Source organism: Marmota monax, unplaced genomic scaffold (assembly GCF_021218885.2).
Source record: "Marmota monax isolate L192 unplaced genomic scaffold, Marmota_monax_Labrador192_F-V1.1 WCK01_AAM20220418_F8-fsc00074, whole genome shotgun sequence".
NCBI lineage: Eukaryota > Metazoa > Chordata > Mammalia > Rodentia > Sciuridae > Marmota > Marmota monax.
In genome coordinates, this window is record NW_026694232.1 from 1,469,618 (window position 1) to 1,492,043 (window position 22,426).

General features: G+C 33.6%; 1 protein-coding gene across 3 annotated transcripts in view; it reads left to right on the forward strand.

The window, feature by feature from the left end:
* The window catches only part of Naaladl2 (N-acetylated alpha-linked acidic dipeptidase like 2), a 1,254,678-nt gene that overhangs the window by 315,695 nt on the left and 916,557 nt on the right, over window positions 1–22,426 (forward strand). Inside the window, exon 2 of one of the 3 annotated variants that reach the window (XM_058586184.1) lies at window positions 3,765–3,846. The exons of the other annotated variants lie outside the window; for them this stretch is intronic. The gene's annotated coding sequence lies outside the window, so the exon portion shown is untranslated. The remainder of the gene's footprint in view (window positions 1–3,764; window positions 3,847–22,426) is intronic. 3 annotated transcript variants of the gene reach the window in all.

The window sequence follows — 22,426 nt, forward strand, 5'->3', positions numbered from 1 at the left end:
CAGAATTAATTCACAAATTCTGTACTTTGAATTACTGAATGTGTTTTGTTGTTCAAATATCTAGGTGTATATTTATGTTACTGTGATTGTTGACTCATTCCATTCTTTAAATTAAATACATTCTGCAACTGCAGGCCTCTGTTGGTATTAGGAATATATATATAAAAATCCCTGATGTCTAGTGAAGGAAACATAGACATATAATAGAAATACAAAAAACTAGAGTAAAGTCAAAGTATAATAACATCTCCATTTGTATTGGGGGAGGTGGCTAAGACATTAAGATGAAGGTGATATTAAAAGTATATTGATATTAAATCTAGTTTCTGTTGAATGCAAGATAAGGTTCTACTTAACACCCAGTGCTGTGCTAGGGACTTATGAAAAGGTGGACAGGGTGGCTTTTTGATGTCTGAAGGCATACATGGGCATGGCTTACTTAGGATGTAGAGAGACACTGGGTGTTGCTAATAAATAGTGTATGTGAGGTTTGGTGATTTAAGGGTCGGAAATGTACATGAAGAAGTTGGTTGGAGGTTAATCATAAGGGCTTTCTATATTTTCCAAAGATGCTTAGATTATATCCTGAACACAAATTGGAGCCAGTGAACATTTATAAATGGGAGAGTGATATGCCTGTCCTATTATTGAGAAAGTTGTCTGCAGTGATAGCATAAGGGAAGAGACTATTGGCAATATTGTTGTAAGAATATAAGAGAGCACAAAGCTCTGATGGAATTTTTAAAGGAGTTTACGTGAATTTGAAAATTTCAGGGACATTTCTAGGAACAACTGTCAACATTTCATGTCTGGATTTAAAAAGGGACAGGGAAATAAAACATTTTTTTTTGCATGCATACACCCAACTCATCCATACTCTTATTAAACACACATAATCAGACATTGCTCTAGGTAGGAGACATACAGAGACAAATTAGATACTTTTTTTTACCCTTAAAAAGTCATTGCTATAGATAACTGAGAGGAAGTCTAGTATACCAGAGGAAGAAGAGGAGGGGAGAAGGGGAAACAGAGAGGGGGGGCAAAGGGGGGATCATAAACTGAAATCAATTTCCCTGAATTTATCAGTTCGTTGGGATAAACTCAACTACTATATATAATCAACCTTAAAGCTCTAATAAAAAAACATTTTTTAATCAAGATAGGCTTATATTTATTTGCATATATTTAGTGATTGTGACAAATAAGGTTTATTTTTCCTACCAAAAAAAAAAAAGAAAAGGAAGAAAGAAAGCTCATTGCTTGGTGTTTTTCCCAGGGATATTTTGGGGTTTTCTTTTTCTTTTTTTTATTAATCATCATAATAATTGATGCATACTTTTCCCATATGTAGAATAACAACACTAAGCTTTTCCAAAACATAATCTCATTAATCAGTGTATTAATTATGATTGCTTTCTTGAAATGCTCAGTCTTTTGTCTTCAATATTTTTTATGTCCTTGGGCTGGAATACTACTCTCTGTTTCTTTTAAGTGACTTGGAGAATGAAAATATGAATATAGCGGTTTTCAAGGATAATGCATTACTGCATTAGAGACAAATATAAATATCTTACTCCTCCCACTCCAGGTTTTGATGGCAGATTTCTATGGAATATTTGTAGATTCAAATTAAGTAGAGAGAGTGTTAATTAGTGTGCATATTTTTAATTGTCTATAATAGCAAGCTAATTGGTGTTTTCCTTAAAGAATGAATTTAAGAAAATGTGATTTGAAAAGTATAGTTTTGCTAATCCTACTGATCCAAGTAACAGAGACTTTTGATTGAGTATAAGCATTTTTTATTGTTTTACAGCAAGCTGTGCTCTGAGAAAAGAATTAAATGGTGGTAATAACTATAAGATTCAGTACATGATAATGTTGACCTCTGGGCATACTTTTATAATGATTAACTAATTAACTTATGTAACTGAAATTTTGCATTCTGCTATTGGTAGGTACAAGCAGATACAAATGATATAGTAGGTTAAAGTCAGGTTGGAAACAAAAGAAATAAATACATGAACATAGTTACATAAACATCTTATTTGCCTCAATATCATCTACTGATATAAAAGGCTAAAGGGTAGTCTGGCAAAAGATTGGGTAAATCAAACATTAGAATGCTTTGTATTATGGAGAATAACTCTAAAAGGAGTTAAAGGAATTTAAGGGGACAGTATCAGTGAAGGTCAGAATGGAGGCAATATATGTGTTTATTGAGGAATATGTAAGATAGAATAGCCATATGGACAAATAGATTGATAAAATAATTCAAAGTTGGGGAGTATTGTGAACAAATATGATGCCAAGAGACTGGAGGGGTCTGAGGGCTGTGTGTATGGGCCTAATGTGACTGTGGTCGTGCAGAAAGTTGGAAAAGAGCAGCAAAGGACAGAGACTGAGCAGAGAGAAAGATTGGTCCTGGAGGTTTGTTGAGGAATAGAGGCCCTTAGAGAGACCAAAGGTGATTTCATGGCCAGTAAAAGGGAAAGAGGAAAACAATACTCTTGGAATAAATACCATGTCCCTCAGAGCAAAGGAAGTTTCTTTTCTTTTAATGGATAATAGGTAGGTGTGAAGTCTAAATTCAGCCTCACATTGGGAACAGAGTATATAGTCAAAGACAGACAAAAAAAAAAAAAAAAAAAGATCTACCTATGAATTTAACTAGGGCTGAACTTGAGTTGATCATCTGCAGCCCTAGGGAAGATCACTCAGAACATAGATTTTCCCATCCCTTTGGCTGAGGGTTATTTTGAGGTAGACTGGATATCAATGACATTTTCATCCAATACTTCGTGTGGACATATGAGCGTATCTATAGAATGTTTGCTATGTTTTCCTTTAATATTACTTAAATTTCTAGTTAGAAAATCCTGGGGAAATAAGTGCCTATCTCATGTATAAAATATTTCCAGAAGTTATTGAGTGGAAGATACTAGGGAGAAGAGAATAAGAGAAAACTTTCTAGTCAACACTTAGATGGAATTTTAGAGCACCAAACATTTTAAATGCTGCAGAAATATTTTGAAGTTCTTTCATTAGATATATTAGGTAGGTACGTTTATTTTTAATAGTTCAGCAATGATCTTCTCTTTTCTAGGCTATAGCTTCTGGAGTGATGGGGTGTGAGAGAAGGGATGAGATGAGTAAAGGGTAAATATCTTTTAGCTGAGTGAATCTGAAATGCCCTCTTCATCAGTTTGCATTATCCCTGTCTCCCTAGATTTCCAGTGTTGCCTTATGAGAAAGTGTCTTAAATAATGTCTCTTTCATTGGTTGCATACATGAATCATTTATGAGCTCTTTTGTTCACTTTTTACTATCCTATCCACCCAGCTTACCAAACTATTCCTTTAATCTATAGCTCCCTTCTGTTGGAATTCCTTTTAGAGGCATGTGACTCACTTATATGGAATTATAAACAATAGGTACAACCTTAGCTACCTTCCATGGCATCTATGTGGTTCTTCAGAAGCTCTATTCTTGCCATGCCAAATGATGGAAGCATGGCCCTAGTTCTACTGTTTCTCTCTAATCCCCTTTCTCTACTTCTTAGGTAGCCTCAGAGGTACATCTGTTGATCATCTGCCCAGATAGACATCTAACCAGGGAATTATATATCTGAATTCCATTACTGAGAGCAACTCACGTAATCTGTAGTTATCTTAACACACTACTCTTAGTTTCAAGGAGAACTTTGTCATGTTCGAATGCTCCCCACAAGGCGAAAGCTTGATGATGAGCCCCTTTCTTGACAGATGGATGCTACAGAAGAGGTGAGGTGATGCTAAAGATGCTTCCACCATTTGGTGACTGCAGGACCAGTTGTGTCTCCTCACAGTAAGCCTGTCTCTTCTCTGCTTTTGAAGTATGGTAACAATTTTCTTTAAATGTAAAGTAATTAGCATTCCTGGCAATTCTTCTCCAAAAGAAAGAGTCTCACATAACATCATGTTGTAAATCATATCACAGGTACACACCTATACATGCTATTGATTCTGGATACTCTTAGTTAACTAATCACACAAGCAATAGAAGTAAAAATTCTGAGTAATAAAAGAGAATGCTCTCAGAGATCCTTGGCTTTTCAATTTATCCAACCTCAATCTAAAAGCTTAGAATTACATGTAAATTTAGCTTAATGATCTGATAAGCTTGGTTCTAATTCTCCAAATTAGAAAGTTAGTCTGCTCTATGCTTATATACTGAGAAATGACAACTGCCAGCAAAGATGAGCATATACCCTCCTATAATTTGTTTAAAAAAGAAGGAAAGTATATTTGAAGACTTTCAAGGCTTTATAATGTAATTAATGTAATATAAAATTCACACATTTAAAATATACATTTCAGTAGCTTTTATTGCAGTCACCAAGTTGTGTAATCATTACCAAGCTCTAATTTTAGAATGTTTTTCTCACTTTCCTCCCCCAACTACACACAAAAAATTCTACACCCATTAGCAATAATTCCCCATCTCTACAACTATAGCTCTAATAACCACTACTGTACTTTCTGTCTCTAAAGATTGTTCTATTCAGAGAATTTCCTTTAAAAATATGGAGAAATAATGCAATATATAGTCTGTTATGACAGGTTTGTTTCTCTTAGCACATATATTAAGGCTTATCCATGTTATGGCATCTATCAGTAGTTCATTAATTTTAGTGCTGAACATATTATTATAGATAAATTATAGTAAGATCTCTGATGCAAGTCAGTTTCATCATGAAAAAAATGTAGAGATGGACGTAAGCATCCCATAGTTTTATTGGTAAATACCTGTGAAAGGGGAAGAGTGAAAACAGGGCTGCATAGTGAGGCTGAGAGGCCACAGTGCAGATCTCCCAACAGATTCTGCAGAGCCAGGAATGCCCCTTGGAGGAATCCTGCAGTGGGAAGAAATGGTCAGGCTCTTCTAACGTGGCCTTCTGCAGTTTGTTAGACAGGGGCAGTCCTGAAAATAAGGGGACCTCTGATTGGAAGTCTGAGGAAAATCCAGATAAAACAAACTGCTGTCAACTAACCATACTCCTTACAACTGGGAAGTTGGTCTTTCCTTAAAGGGCAATCTGAGTGTCATCATCTGTGTAGTTAACCTGGGTAAAATAAACATCTATTGAAAAGAATGTCATTTATCAGAACATACACAATGGGGAATGCCAAATTTAAAATATGCCACCACTGTAAAATCATTTCTTATCTTCTTTCCTTTAGCAATTCCTTGAAGGCGGATGTTCTTAACCATCCTTTGTGAATCAACTTTCTTCAAATAAGAATCTTTACACACAGTGGGAGCTTAATATATGTTGATTGACAGGCCTACTCAAGCAAGACAAATACTCCTAACTCTACACTAAGAAATGCTGCAGGATTACAAAGTGCATATGAAAGTTGCCTAAGGCTGTTGGGTGACTTCCCAAAGGTTACACAATCCAAAATAGAAACCATGATTCCACACAATGCCTGCCACTCAGCATGCTAACAAACCTCATCCCCCAGTGAATATTTCTGTTCAGGGAAGAGCCTTCAAGGATTAGCTCCTTTGTTAGTTCTGAAGCTCCATTGCTCTAGAGCCACTTTTGAAATGTTATTTTATAAATAACATTGAGCTGTATGCTACACCCAGTTTGAAGTGCCTAAAACCTGCCTGAATTCCATAGACCTCATTGTGAACTGAGAAGCTAATCTGTACTCCCTCAGCCTTGAAATTTGCCACTCAGAAAATTACATATTCACAATTTGGGAATCTGTAATGATGCATTGTAACGGACAGATGATCTAATCTTCGGGCACATATTGCTTTTGGTTTTACTTACTGGAGATAGCAGAGATTTCTCTCATTTCTATGATGGACCATTATGTATTTTTTATGAATCACGGCATCAGTGTAATAAAATTAAAAAATTCCATTGATTGAGTTTTGAATGACTTCATTGCTCACCATGCACAATAAACCTGCATCATTGTTTGCACATAATATACATATTTTAAAATATGCCTCATTTCAGCATATATAGCATCCTCTATAGTTATAGAAAACAATTTAATAAAATATTTTCCTAAAATTCCTTTGGGGTTAAAAGTAATAGAAAACAACTTTGGAAAATATTAGAGAGTCACATATAATTGGGAATTAATTAACTAAAGTTTTGCTTTATACACTTTTATTTTAATCATAGTAATAATAAAGTCACTATGCATTTGTTGACTGTTATTGTCTTTTCAAAGAACAGAACATAGTAATCTTCTCTTTAATATTTTAGACACTTACCCAGAAACCACTGTCCTACCTCCTTGTAAGAAAGTCCTCTCTGTGAAATATACATTAGAGAATATTTTAACTAAAACCTGCATATATTTTATAGTTTATTTTAACTAAAATATGGCAGGTATATAAAAGAAAACATGATCTAACTCATTGCCTCCAAGGTTCCTTCTTTCTAAGTTCTGATATGAAGTGGTAGGAATTATAAGTAAAACTGGATTTCAATCCCATACAGTGACTAAAGTTTTTTTTTTTTAATATGAAGAAATATTTATAGTTAAGATCTAATTGTTTTGCTTTTAAATACCTTTTTAAAAATGTATTCTTCTCTTTCCATGTTTCTATTGGTGCATTATAGTTGTACATACTGTTGGGATTTATTGTTACATATTTGTATACACCCACAATAAAACAGTATAGAGTGGCCAATATCACTCCCCAGCACTTTGCCTCTTCCTCCCCACCTCCCATCCCCTAGTCTCTTTCCTCTACTGATCTCCCTTTGATGAGTTCCCCATCCCCCAGTCTTTTTTTCCCCTTTATTTCTCTCTAGTTTCCACATATGAGAGAAAACATATGCCCCTTGACCCTCTGAGTTCGGCTTAACATAATGGTTTCAAGTTCCATACATTTTCCTGCAAGTGACATAATTTCATTTTTCTTTATGGATGAATAAAACTCCATTGTATATATAAACCACATATTCTATTCATCCATTGACGGACATTGAGGCTAGTTCTGTAGTTTGGTTATTATGAATTGTGCAAGGGTATGCATGTATCACTATAGTATGATAACTTGAATTGTTTAGGACAAATACATTCCAAGGAGTGGAATTTACTTTTAAATATTTTTGCACTGGTTATTCATCACCCAAATATTTAGTCTTTACAAGAAGCCTTGTTACAATCTTTACATAAAAATCACCAAATGTTAAAGGTAGAAAAACAAAAGCTCATTTCTTGAAAATGATGAAAGTCAAATATACTTAAAAAATAACCCAATGTATACCTGAGAAATGATACATATCTAGTATGGGAAAATAATAGTCAGACTATTGTCTCTACTGTTTTTGTCTTGGTGTGAATTCTTTGATTTTCTGAATGACTTAAAGTTAAAGGAATGAAAAACATAGAAAGGACATCCAAACTCAGAACCTGTCCTGTTCAACGTGGAGTTTGGGCCATCTATTGTTTGTGTAATCAGAACCTCTCTCTTCTGCAGGTACATGCATATGCCTAAGAACCTCCAACTTCATGGTTTAGCAGTTCCCATTGTCAATTTTCTTGTCTAAAGTTTATAGATAACTATTACAAAAATCAAATCAGTCTTAGAAAATGATCTGGAAAATGCATAAAGACTATAGTACTAATAGAAATATAATATATATGTATAATACATACATAAATATACATAAATATATTAATATGATACTGGCATTGCAATTGAAATGCTATGCCTATCACACAAACAGATTTTGAACCTGTATTTCGTGAATGCTCAATATATGTATACTGGAATGGTGCTGGAATTATATTGTATAACAAGTAGAGAAACATTCCATATTTTCTATGAGTTAGAGGAATGTAGAACCCTATTTTCAGTGTGGTAGCCTAGGAAAAACTTCACATTTTAATTGTCCCTGAGAAGGGAAGGGAGAACCTGAAAATTATCTTAGATTACTAAAGAGATATATCTAGATTGATTGAGATAAAATTCCTTATCTATAATCCATCTCAAGTCCTTTGATGTCTTCTATTAAATAGATGCAAGCAGAACACTAGTTAAAATGAGGGAGAGCCATACCCAGATAAGTGAGGAAGAACATATTTGTTCAACTTATATATATATATATATTACCAGGTTATGATCAGGATTGTTATGGTTTAGATAAATGATTGGATTATGGGAGCCTTCACTAATCAGTATATTTACTCACTTAAATGGATTAGCTGGATGGTAGGTCAGGTATGGTTGGAGGAGGTAAGTTGTGGACCTGCCTTTGAGATACATATTTTATACCTCGTGAACAGAATTCTCTCTCTCTACTCCTGGTGGCCATGTCCTGAGCTACTTTCTTCCATCATACTCTTGCGCCATTATGTTTTACCCCCACCTTGGGCCCAGAGCAATGGAGTCAGCTGACTGACTCAGTCTATGGTCTGAGACCTCTGAAGCTATGAGTACTGTGTAAACTTTTCCTCCTCTGAAATTGTTCTCTCAAGTATTTTAGGTGTAGCAACAAAAATGTTGACTAAAACAAGGTTGTTTACATTTAATAAAGATAATGTATATTTTCCATCCTTGGAAGAGGGCGGTAAGGAGGGAGGGAAAGAAAAATTATCTTAGTAGTCAGTGGGAAACTGAGAAAACCAAAATAAGTATTTCCAGTTGTGTAGAAAATGTTTCCCATGTCAAATAAGAATTGGGACCAGGTGTCCTAAGTGGTCCCTCAAATTTCTGAGCTTCTATGGCTTCATATTATATTATGTAGCTACTCATTAGGCTGAAAATGTAACCACCAAAGATAAATTTATAGAAGTAAATTCTGTAGGAGTTATTGCAGAGGTAAATTGTTTTAGTGTCACTACTGTGACAAAAAGATCTGACAAGAGAAAAAGAGAAAAATGGCACTCATAGATTCAGAGGTCTGAGTCCATGGATGACCAGCTCTCTTGCTCTGGGCCCATGGTAAGGCAGAACATCAAGGCAGAAAACTGTGGCAGAAGGAAACAGCTCAGAACATGACAATCAGAATGCAGAGAGAGATTAAGCTCCACTTGATAGGGACAAAATATACCTCAAGGGCAAGCTGCCAGTGACTCACTTCCTCCCATACCAGCTCATCTACTGGATTAATGCACTGATTAGGTTAAAGCTCTTAGAACCCAATCACTTCACCTCTAAACATTTTAGCATTATTTCTCACATGAGCTTTTGGGGGACACCACATATCACAACCATAACAGAAATACTTCCTTTTTAGTGGTATTTTAAAGGTTAACAAGTGATAAGGAGGGTATTTGAAGTAGAAACAAAATGAGTAAATGAGCCAAAGAGACAAATGCTTGATGTATTCAGGAAGGGTTACATGGAGAAACCTCCTAGCAGTCAGCATTTATAGACAGACAATGGGGACTTAGCCTGGAGAAAGAGGCAGGGTATTTGCCATGGAGAGCAGTGCATGCCAGGTTGTAGCAGGCAGAAACATTTGTGAGGCAGAAAAGAAATGCTGCTCTTCTTTATCAATGGAAATGCAAAGGAATGTCCAAGGGTGTCCCATTCCAGGATAAACACTCAGGGTAACTCCAGGTGAACTGGGCTGCATGAAATAATTACACACAGAGAGAAATACCTTTTTCTTTGGGTCCTGTGAAGGCTCCCCTGACCTTAGGGGTCCTTTGGAAAAGAGAGCAGAGCATGTGCTGAACTTTTTTATTCAAATAAGGCAAGGGGTAGGTTTATAAAGGAAAAGGTGAGGGTAGTTCAACTCCTCTACGTGTCACCTATTCCTAGGGCCATGCCTTGATATCCCAGAGAGGGAAAAGCTCAAGTCACAGTCATGGCACTACCACGCCAGACTATAATGATCTTTCAGATCCCCATGGTGCATCAGGACCTAAAGGTACCTGCAATTGGAGTGGCTCCCCACACAAGGGCTCATATATTGCTTAATATACATTTTATCACCAAGAGATAGATCAGGGTCACTATTTCCTTTTTTATTTTTTTCCTGAAGCACCATTAAAACTTTAAATGTACTAGAGCCTTTTCTCTTTGTAGGGAAGTACAAAATACATATCCATTGTTTTTGACTGTCAGCTGTGGGGATTTTTTTATTTCACTCCTGTGAAGAGTTTACTTTTATTCAAGCTGTTAAAGTACTAGATCAAAAACAGAGTTTAAGTAGCAAATGGATGATCCAGAGAATAACACTGCTTCTCACTGAGTACTAGGTTATGTTTCAATCAAGGATGTTCTCTAAGTAAAACAGTTCAAATAGAAGGTAAAAAAGGGACTTGTGCAGAAGTTGTGTTTGTTTACTTTTTAATAGAGTAGTTCTCTTGATATTCAGTGATACTTTTATTGTCATGTGGGCCTTTACCCAGTTGTCGAATGTGCAAAAACAATTTTAGTACTTTCATTGACACAAGAAGATGACAAAATCTTATAAAAATCTCTGTATATAAATGTTTATACTTATTAAATGCATATGTATAAAAATTTAATGTATTAAATGTATATGAAGTGATTTTTGTGAACTACTACCCAAATTAACAATAATGTAACTAAATTAAAAAATTAGTCGGATGCATTCATCAGGGTATTGGCCATGGAGAGCAGTGCATGCCAGTTTGTAGCAGTTAAAGATGCTTGATTTTTCTTGTCTGGTTTCCTTTATTTCATGTACATTCATATTGCAATTTCATGAAAAGAAGGGCTGAAATTATAGTTAGTTATAAATTTTTGTAATGCTGTCTAATGATGTCAATACTTTGTGTTTCATTTTTTTAAAGTAATTTACATTATTTTAAACATTTATTGCCTTTTAAACTTATATGTTAAAGTTTAGAATGAAAATAGAGTTTGTGGGATTTCTCTCTTGAGAGCCTCAAGTGGGTGGAGATGTTTACTATCCTACTATTCTTTTTTCTTTAAGTTTTTTTTTTTTAACAGTTGTAGTTGGACACAATACCTTTATTTATTTTATTTGTATGTGGTGCTGAGGATCGAACCCAGGGCCTCATACGTGCTAGGCAAGCATTCTACCGCTGAGCCACAACCCCAGCCCCAAAGGAAGTTTGATTCCTTCTGAACTTAACACCATTAGACAGCATTACAAAAATTTATCAAAAATCTTTTGCTTCCTTCTGAACTTATCCCCTTCAGAGTTCTCTAAATTTCCATTGCAAGTGTATACCTGATGAAGATGAGAATTGCTTCTTGGCAAGAATAGCCTCGAAGGTGCTGTCCTAGAGATGCTGGGTATTATACTTTTCACAGAAATGTTATGGTTAAATCCTAGCCAATCCTGACTTTACAGTGTTTCATGGTTAGGATTTGAATCCTTTGTCCTTGTTGCAATCAAATAGTGTGCAAGTTCAACCCATGGCCAATTGCCAATCTCTAGGTCAAATTTAGCCCATAGACTATTTCTTTAAAACGCCAAAGATCTTTCATATATTTCATTTTGAATACCTTTGTGAGTGCCACAACTCTTCAATTTGTGTGTGTGTGTCTTTTTTCCCCCTTAAAATGTCCTGGCTAGCCCTACAACCACTGGTCCAGAATTCTTCCATGGCTATGGGGTCTGTGGGAGTGACCAATGAGTCTCAATCCTAGCCTTGGAATTCTAGTACCAGAAGGTTTGGAGGGCTTTCAGGGCATCAGTATTTCACAAAATGCTCCTGTATGCTACTGATGCCCAGGGAGGGCTGAGAAGCACGATGGTACTTCCTTGAATTAGAGTAGCAGTTTGCTTCACTAGGTATATTAACTAAACAATCTTCACTAATTCAAAGCTTAGGTTGTTATAGTAGTTTTCAAGGAAAGAAAAACTGTCAAACAAAATCACAAAGCCAATAATGAACGATCATGCTTAGCACCTAATACATGTTTTGTTAGGGAGTCCTCACATTAGTAAACTCTTGAAGTGTTTTCATCTTGGGTTCTTTGTTATACCCCTTTCAATGTTTTCACATGTCAAGGGTCTCTGATTTTTTTTCTGGTGTATTTACCTCATAGAAATTGATTTTTCAATTATAATTATTTTTGTTTTTTATTGATTTTTTCCTCCTCTGGAATGTGAACTCCATGAAGATCTTCTTTTTCATTCCTGTATTCCATGAACTTAAAAAAGTAGACTCTTCCATAATCAGATCTCAATTTATATAGTTGAATGAATGAAGGTCTACTTATTTATCATTATCCTTAACTTCCCATGACCTCTTTTCTGTTTTATTCTTCTGAATAGAACATTTAAAATCTAATTTGAAGTAAAAATTTTAGTTCCCTAAAGAAAACAACACCTTGGTATTACTGTTCTTATTATCACCCAGTCTGAATGATTCTCATATAGAGGTATTTAAGAAGAATAAAATACATGATAAAATTTCTTTTTTCATTTTTAAACTTTCAGTTATAAGAGTAGCTATATATACCTCACAGAAGAATTATAATGATTAATGTCTGTTTAGTAATTTCAAAATAGTAAAGAACCCCCACAAAAAAAAAGAGTCCTACAAATGTATATAAATAGTATAATTATTTTTATAATTTGTAGAACACAGAGAGAAAATACCTATTCACATTCACAAGGGTATTATTGGGATTAATTAATTAATGTTTACAGATCATTCAGAGTGAGGGGAAAACACACTTCCTTTGCTATTTCAAGTACATTCCAAAGGTGAAAAGGCAAATTGTGTTTTCTGTTTAGAGTTCTTTGCCTATTTATCCCAAATGTTCAGATTAATTGCTTTTTGGTAATTGTCTTCCTAAACCACACATCAGACGCCACTACCCTTTCTACCTCTATACACAAGCAGACACAATAGCCTTTTGCTCTGTTTCTACAGATGGAAGTAACCAGTCAATGCCTAATGAATTAGACCCTCTTTCCAAAGATAGCTCACTTAAAAAAAAATACATGTGTTTTAGTCCTGTTTTTTTTTTTAATTTTCCCTTTGCTGAGATGATAAACTATTATTTGAATGTGATTTTATGTAAAGTTACTGAGTTTGACATTTTCTTTCCAGACAGATATGGATTTGATGCCACTGTTATGGTTCTTTGTTTCTGTGACTATTACACACAACTCTGTATTGCCACATTCCAATTTAGTTTGTATTAAGATGTAGGACTTTTTAGTATATATTAGGATGTATTAATGAGACATACACTATAGTCATGTTGATTTCCCAGTTTCTTTATTTGTCTTATATTGCTCAAAATCTTTGAAGTGACAACTAAGTGTTTATGATTTTTTTAAATGGGTTCCAAATATAAATTTTGGCATTAAAACTTGCCACAGTACTCTATTTCTCTGTTTGTATTTACATCTTTATTACCTCTTTATCAGTGTGTCTTCCATATATCATAGCAGACCATTCTTATCTGACACTCTCTTTTCCTAACTTAGTGCATATTGCATTGCCAATAACTGTGTAAAAGCACGGGGATTACATGATTAACTGTGGTATCATTATAGCAACTTCTAGTTACTTAACTGGTACCAAAAGGCCAAGGCATATCCAGGAGCTCTATTGAAATTAGCATCAAGCTGACATCTGATTATTTTTGCATGATACCTTGCTTAGCAAAAGACTTTATGGAAAAAGTGAAATTATATGTGTTATTCATAGGTAGAGAGGATGATTAATAGGTTCTATATCTCCTTCCTAGAACCTACTTGTCTCCTTGTCTCTATCTCAAAGGAAACAGCCCAGATATTTTTTTGGTTTGCTTTTTAGTCCAGAAAATCATTAAGGGATGATAAGATATGTTGACAAGAAAAAATCAGTTATAAAGCTGAATTGTAAAGTCATATAAAGGTCATGGGTTGAAGAAGGAAGTCAAGGTTTGTTTGTACTTAGATATGGGGTTATCCTCCTCTGTTGTAATAATAAACAAGAGAACAGCATTCAGTCTTTCTTTTTCTACTCCTAAAATACAAAAATTATTAACTTCTCTAGTATATTATAAAATAACTACAGATATTAACAATGGCTACTTAAGTCATTGTAATTGTTACATCATCTAGGGATGAGATAACATATTTAGAGGTTAGAATTGAATTTAAAATTCTTAGATAAATGAAATTGCTAGTTTTTTTTCTTATTTCTCCCTCAAAACTGACAAAATATTTCACAAGTAAGGGAAATATTGGAAGTGTAATGAAAACACAATGCCCAAGACTGCATAAATGCATCTCATTTTATTTATATTTCTAGATGTTGCAAAGCTAAATTATTGGGTATCTTCATTGTTTTGACAGAACCATGCTGAAAAGTAACTTAATACTTCTTCTATGGTGCTGTTAAATGGAGATGGAACTAGAAATACTAGAGGGCTAGAAATAAATCTTAATTAGCAAGGGGTTTTCCAAGAATATGTGTATTCTCATGAGCTCAAGGTCTGTTAAAGATGATATAATTTGTTATGTTTAACTTTTAAAGTAGTTTAAGAGATGGAAATATATTACCAAATATGTCTAGATAAATCTTTGCATCTTTACAACTGGATAAAACACTGTGATCTCAACATTGGCATGTTCTGTGGCATATTTTTGCTTGATTACTTTGTTATTAATTTATTTATATCTATGTAAAATAATATCACCTACTTCTATCATAAAGTGTTTTCCCTCTTGAATCCAGATTCTGACTCATTTGAAAGTTACTTGAATAGAAATAAAAAGCATACCTATGAATATGCAGCTTTAATGGTACTTTCGGAGGCATATTTGTCTAAAAATCTCCAATTGCATTATGTGAAGATGATTCTTTGCAGTGTAGCTCAGCTTTTGGTTTAAGAACCTGTGTCTGTTTTTGCATTTTGGTTTCATGGAGCATGAATAATATTTATATAAGCAAAGCCACCTATAGTCTGGCTACCATACACCATGTATCAATAACCAAAACTCTGCTGCATAGGATGAGATCATCTTTTGTTGAATTAATGTATTCAAGATGTGAAAGTAATCTTAGAAGTCATATTGGGAGTAGGTTACAGAGGTATGAAAGCATCAAAATTGAAGTAATCAAGCATTGCAGCAAATACTGGAAGGTTCAATATACTGAGGTTCTCAATAGACAATGACTTGCCTCTCTAAATACTTTTTATCAGTTGAGCCAAATGTGATAAATTCTTGATGCATACGTGGAGATTTCTTTATTCAATTGCAAGAATATCCCTCTAATCTGAATTTATACATGATTTATTTCTTGTGTGCCATGAAGTTTATTATCTATACCCCTTGTATAAGCCATTAGTCAGTTATTGCTTTTCAATGTTTCTTGACTTGTTGCCTTGTGTAGTTACTTAACTCTTCCATGTCTCTCCTTTTTTTTTTTTCTTTCATACTTGGTATTGAACTCAGGAGAGATTAACCACTGAACAACATCCCCAGCTCTTTTTTTTATATTTTATTTAGAGTTAGGGTCTCACTAAATTCTTAGGCCCTCACTAAGTTACTGAGTCTTGCTTTGAAATCATGATTCTCCTGCCTCAGCCTCCCAAGCCCCTGGGATTAGAGGTGTATGACACTGCACCTGATTAATTTTTAAAATTTCTGTTTTTAATGCAGATACTCCTTTAAAAGCAGACAAGCCTTCACCATTTGCTCCTTATCATGGTCCTTCTCTGTGCTAGTGTTTAATTTGAACAACTTACAATGAAAGTGTTCTCTATCCATGTTTATTTTGTATGCTGCATATAATGGATTTCATTACTCTGGCTCCATGACATGATTCTTATGTGTTCTGCCTCAACTGATGGTAAATTACATGTATGGTGATTTTCCTGTCATTTGTTCAATCTCTTTTAATCACAGTAGTGTGGTAGACAAAATATAGGTCCCACTCAACACTGTCCTCAGTTTGAAAGAGTCACCTAAAAGGTTACGGTCCAACATAGTAAATGACTTTTACTTATTTTGACTTTCATCACTTCTCCAGAATATATTTTACTGTCCTTTCCTTTCTCTTCAAAAAGGAAAGTAGTTCTGTCCCTTGTAAAATTTTGTTTCCCAATAATTTTAGAATTTTCAAAGCTGTTGGCTTTGGATTATATTATACCATTATTTAATAACTCAGATCAGTAATCTTCATATGTGATACATTTTTCTTGGAGGAAAAAGTGTTAAAATTTCAAAGTTCAAGCAAAATTTGATAATATTATGTTTCTATCAAGTCTGGTTCATAACATCTAATAAGTAGCAGCCAGCATAGATAGAATATTCATTTTGAGCTGACCTTACTAAAATAAGTCCTCTCTGTGCAGAAGGTAAATATGTTTCACTGCCAATTTTAAAGGGTTTGGCACTGCACTGTTTTATTTTACTTTGCAGAATCTTGAATTGGTTTATACAGGAAGAAAATAAGCACTGTCTTCTTACAAAATGTATCATAAGCATTGAAATATGAAGGTTCATTTTGAGTAATGGAACCACTGCATTTATAAGGTGTTTGCAAAGATCATAATTTCCTTAAGTACATATATACACAGTGCATTGTGATGGGATATGGTTTTAGAGAAGTAAACAATATCCCAATTTAATTTTCTCTTGTCAATCATTTACATAGATAGATAAACATACACACAATAAAGGGAATAATATACAGTGAATCAAAATGACTTTAATGTTTGAAAACACAAATAGAAACCAAGAGACCAGTATTGGCAGATAACTTCTAGCCAGAACTGGGATGAATCAGGCTATTCAGCAATATATTGTTAAGGTATATTCTATTGACTATTTACTTTGAATCAGAAAACAACTTTTATAGGGGATGCTATATGGTGAGCATCATGATAGGTGCTTGAGATACCTATAAATAAGACATAAATCTCTACCAAAGCTACAGTTGAATCACTTGCCTTTGGTAGTTTTAATAAATTGTATGGTACTCCTGAATGAAGCCATTCAAAATCCTTGGCCTTTTTGTACAGCATTCTATCTATCAATGTAGAAAATCTTTATCTGCAATTATTATAAAACAAAACAAAATAAAGTCTAATTATTATTGGAAATTGTCTTATAATGAATTCATTACTATGATTAGGTCTCATAAAAAGAACATTGTTTAATTATATAGACTAGGTACTATTTAGTGTTTTGAAACAAGATTTATATTAGTCCTTTTTTCATATATTATCAAATAAGACACAGAAATACACAATCTAACTGAATATGGTGTATCAGCATAAAAGTGATTTGAATTGCATAGGTTGGAAGATACACTTGAGCCCATTCAGATTCAAAATGCTATTGCTTTAATGCTCTAAGAAATTATTTGCTTTAACAATAGTTTTCCTTTTATAAGAAAGAAAAATAAAGCAGGGCAATGTCTAATGTCTAATATAAATTATACTAATACAATTACAGTTGCTGAGCAACTGCAGAAATATGAAAATGCTAAGCTCCAGAGCAGTGAGAAGCCCATTTTTTTAGTAGTCATGGATTCATTTTCTTCCTTTTCAAAGTAAAGTATATGGAAAAACTTGATTTTATAAGACTTTTAAATATGTTTAAAGTTTGGAGACAAACAGATTAGATTCAGTGACAGTCTTCTTCAATGTGATTACTCTAGTATTTACTCAGTGAATTATGTTAAGTAATTATAACAGTTTATTGGTTTTGTTCACTTTTATTTGGAGATGGATCTCCTTGTGTTGCCCAGGCTGGCCTCTAAGTTGTAATCCCCCATTGCCCATCCCCTCTTCAGCCTTCTCAGTTGTTGGGATGTGCACTACTGCTCATTGTACCTCCATATTTTACATTCTTATTTCCTTGGCTTTAGAACTACTAAACAAACATTTTAGAAATTACAAGTGTGGAGAACGGTGATTTGAATCATGGTCTTCACAGCATAAAGTATTGGTCTTATGAATTCAATTCATTACATGATTACAATCTTCTCTCATATTTATTTTTTATATTTCAACCCTATTAACTAATAAAGGATGTGGAATCAGCAAGATAGAGGAAATGCAAATTTTGAAGGGCAGGTACTGGGGTTTGAATTCAGATGCCCTCAACCACTGAGCCCTATTTTGTATTTTATTTAGAGACAGAGTCTCACTGAGTTCCTTAGCACCTTGCTTTTGCTGAGGCTGGCTTTGAACTCAGAATCCTCCTGCCTCAGCCTCCAGAGCTGCTGGGATTACAGGCTTGTGCTTCAGTGCCCAGCTAGGAAATGCAAATTTTATAAAAGGAAAAATGGGTAGCTTTCAACAGCATAAATAATCAATTGCTGGAGGTTGATAACAGTTTTTTTTTTTTTTTTTTCAGAGTCATTGGTTAGTTTCTAACCTAGGGCACCTTTCTTTGCATCTAGGTTTTGCTATAACAAAATCTTCCTCTGCATAGACATTACCAAATGTTAAGACACTATGGTTCTTTGCATGTGGAGTGCAACATCCACCTTAAAATTCTGATTTTAAGAAGATTTTTATTTTTCATTATTTTTATTAACAGAAAAATTAAATGAGTTTTTGAGAAATAAAGTATTGTAAATACCTGAGAGATTTAGCAATAAAATTAAGGTATTAATAATTCTTTATTATGTTATTCTCTTTCCATTTGGTGATTTATTGCTGATTAGAAAATAAAGATTATAATTTCTTTCTTATTTGAAATTTTACATCATGGAATAATTAAGCATGAACTTGCAAGATAAAAATTATAGTTTTTTATGTTAGAGTATATTTTTTCAAATATATTTACTTTATTTATTTTATATGGTGCTGAGGATTGAACCCAGTGCCTTACATGTACAAGGCAAGTGCTCTACCCCTGAGCTATAATCCAAGCCTCTCAAAATTATAGATTTTTATAATGTCAAATTACATTTTACACTTTCATATGCTATCTTACATTAATTTACTATAACATTTGAAATATGTATTTAATAATTTTCTTATCAAAATGGTTTAAAAGGCCACCAAAAATATTGCACTTCCACTGTGACATCTCTAATTTTGTTAGTGGGTTTTGATTTTTATTTCAAAAATTAATGCTGACAACAGAGATGTAAATGCGTATCTTTGCCATTGGTGAATAATTTTGTCTGTGCATGTATTACCCACATTTAAAAATATTTAAACTGACATTTCAAAGATAATAATTTTCTTTAATTTTTCTTGTAAGTTTTCAATTTCAAAGTTTATATCCACACTTATTAGATATAATACCTAATTTTAAAATACACCATAATGGATCTTGATCTTTATCATGTGCAAAGTGAATTTGCAAATGTTCATGATCTAATTTGAATGGAAATTACAATGCAAGTGCCTTCTTCCTTTGTGACTTTTGCCCTTGGATTCAGTAAATAATTTTTGTTCCTCTGCTTGATACAAGCCCATGCCAAGTGTTCAGGATACAGGGTAAACAAAGCTAGCAAGATTTCTCATTTTATTTAATTTATAGTATAATGTGGAGATAAATATTAAATAGCCCCCAAATAAGTGTATAAATACTGATTGTGATAAATACTGTAAATAATATATGGGATAGGAAACAGTGAAATGACTGAAATTTATGGAATATAGCAGAGGAAGAGAAAAATGCTTGTCATCCTTGATTACCCCTGAAAAATCTCTTAAATGGATTGTAAAATATGATAAAAATTACTTCTGTACATAATGCTGTACAAAAATCTTATGTCATGTACACTTAAACTAAAGAAGGGATTAAGATGGAAATTCATATGTGAAGGTTAGGACATTTTGTCAAGTAATACTAAAATCCATAAGGTGAAAATAATACAGACGAAGAATTCTAAAATTCTTCTGTAAATGAGATTTATTCTTTTTTAAAAATTTAATCCAAAACTATTTCATGTTAATATATTTAGTAGATTTGTATTTTGTATTAAAAAAATGCTGTGCTCATCTAATTTTGCTTAGGGTCTAAATTCTCTAATTTCATACATTTACATTCTTCCTGTCTCCTTATTATTTTGAATATTGGAAAGAAAAATGCTATATCTTAGAAGATTGCTTCATTGCTTTAAAATTAGTGTGACTAGATGTGTTTTTCTGTTGTTTGTTTTAATGGAGCAATCTGAGTATGACTTGCTCATTTTTTGATACCCAGTATTACCTAGAGCAACTTGGCATATAGACATAAACCTTTGGCACTATCTTATTAACTGCTGATATCTATCAAGTTGTTTTTCATTTCAGTAGTAAGATGTCATGTTAACATTTCAGAAATTAATATGTATTAGCTCAAGTCTTTTTTGTGAAGTCTCCTTTGTGCGGTTTTGTTTTTTTTTTCCTTTACTCACTAATTTTCCTTAGGCATTTTGGTACAAAAGTATAATCAACTTACTATGAAATTGAGACTATTGCCTAGAAGAGATCATTGGAGAACCCCATGAATTATTTCATCAAACTTTTGCCATTGCAGAGTCATTAATAATTTGAAAACAAATGAAAATATGAGACAACTAGTAACTATAGAGGAAAAAAATCTATAATAATTGTGTAGGCATTTTATGTGAAAGTATATTTTAGTCTGAATTATCCAAGTGACTCCCCTAGTTCTGTAATAATCTATACTGGACTTGTATTATCCTATAATTATTTTAGTAAGTGAACTAACTCTTCTCTTGACTATAAGCCAAGTATCTTCTCTGCCTTTGTAACAGCAGCAATTATTAACTGTTGTGGAATTTTGTAGCTCAAAATAATTGTTTGCAGATAACCACAGGGATGATCACTTAGTTACTGGATGGTGAATTAGTTATTAGGTCCCTTTCTATATATCATCACTAGTTAGTCCTTTGTCTCAGGTTAAGCTCCCAAGGCTAATTCTAGCATGCAGTTTAGCCTGTGGGAAGTCTGCTAAGGAGTGCCCTTAGGATCAATAACCATGGAATAGAGGAATCAAAGGAGGTGTAGGCTAAGACAAAATTGAACAATTCATAGTTCCAGTGATAGTCACAACCAACACACAGGGATATGTGGAGCTGTAATAGCCTTCAAATTGTCCTGACATGGGCCAAGGGGGTCAGCCCTTTTTATTTCTGTCAGTCAGTTAATGGATGTGGGACACCCAAGACATCACGTTGGGTTAAGTGGTTCCCAGCCCCTAAATCTAATCCCTAAAAGAAACTAGAGCTGAAGGCTGTTTGCTGATAGCACTCACAGAAGCTAGGGCAACAAGTCTTAAAGGTGTCTCTGCATCACAGATTTAATAGTTGTGTAAATTCTATATGGAAAGTACTATTATCCCCATGTTTCAGAGAGCAAAACTGAATTGTCCAGTTGCATGCATAATAATTGCCTAATATAAGATTCAAAAATTATCATTAACCTACTCTAGAACCCTGCATTTTCCATTGTACTTCATTGTTTTCTGAGATTATGTGTTAGGATCTTTTAGAAAGACACTAAATTGTTTTTCAAGTCCTTGTATCCAAATGTCTTCCCACTGATTTTACAATAGGTAATTTACATAATCCTTTTATTCTAGATTATAGTCTATATTGTATTTTTTCAGTTACAGTATGATCAGATATGTCTATTCAGTTCTTATAGTCAATTGGTAAACAAGGTAGTATAAGCATCATTGTTCCCAAGTATAGATTAGAGATCATACAGTGTCAGGTGAAAACATAGTGAGAAGATGGTAAATGAACAAAATTGAAACTGAGCATGAGTGTTCTGGATCCAGAGTATAGGTGCAGTCATTTATTAGGAATGTGCTTGTGAATTTTAGTGTTTCAGGCTTTAAAGGATCTGAAATTTTATTAGCTTACATACTAGCATTTTATGAAGTGCTACTTTAATTGAATAACAACCTATGTCTTAGATCATCATTTACTACTCTACTTTTTTTTTTCATGAATACCAACATAGTCAGCCCTTGATATATTCAACTTCTACTTCTACTTAACAAAAATGTATACAGAAATGGCACAGTGAAGTGAAAAAATACTGATGAGTCCATTGCGTAGGCCTTGTGTTGTTAGTTATAGGTTCTGGTCTTTGCATATACAATGGACTCAGCTGTGTCGAACTGAAAGCATAAGGATAATAGCCACTTGTTTGATCAGATATGACATTCACTGAATGCACAATTTAATTTGTGTTAAAGTATTCTTTTTCCTGTTTTGCTCTTTCCCTGTACATATTTTTCTTTTGTAATTTGCTTGTTTGACATGTGGCCATGCTAATAGCTTTAGCAAGTAAGTCTGTCTTCTATGAATTTGTAGTTTGCAAGAATATGCAAATTTTTCAAATACTAGAAGTAAAAATGAACTACTCTTGAAAGATTAATTTCTATGTTTCTTCTGTTCTCTTATTCTGTATTTCTTGTTTTAATACTGGACCTTATTTTTTTTAATTCCCTTTTTAATGGTAATACAAGTAGTTATTGAGATTTGAAACACAGCATGAAGATAGGTTCTATTCTAACATA